This window comes from Penaeus monodon, chromosome 33 (assembly GCF_015228065.2).
Source record: "Penaeus monodon isolate SGIC_2016 chromosome 33, NSTDA_Pmon_1, whole genome shotgun sequence".
Classification (NCBI taxonomy): domain Eukaryota; kingdom Metazoa; phylum Arthropoda; class Malacostraca; order Decapoda; family Penaeidae; genus Penaeus; species Penaeus monodon.
Window position 1 is genome coordinate 9,794,762 of NC_051418.1, and position 207 is coordinate 9,794,968.

The window sequence follows — 207 nt, forward strand, 5'->3', positions numbered from 1 at the left end:
ACCCCAAATAACGTTGCAGACTTTTCCCTTTCCACCTGCTCCTCACCATCATTACTTCTTCCACACTTTCGTACGACCCCGCGCCGGAGTACCTGTTATGACGGCGTGCCTCCACGTGCGCTTATCGGCGCCTATCGAGCGGGAGATAATGCAGGCACGCTCGCAGGCAGCATGTCCACAGCTTGAAGGCTTTCCTCCCAAGACGCG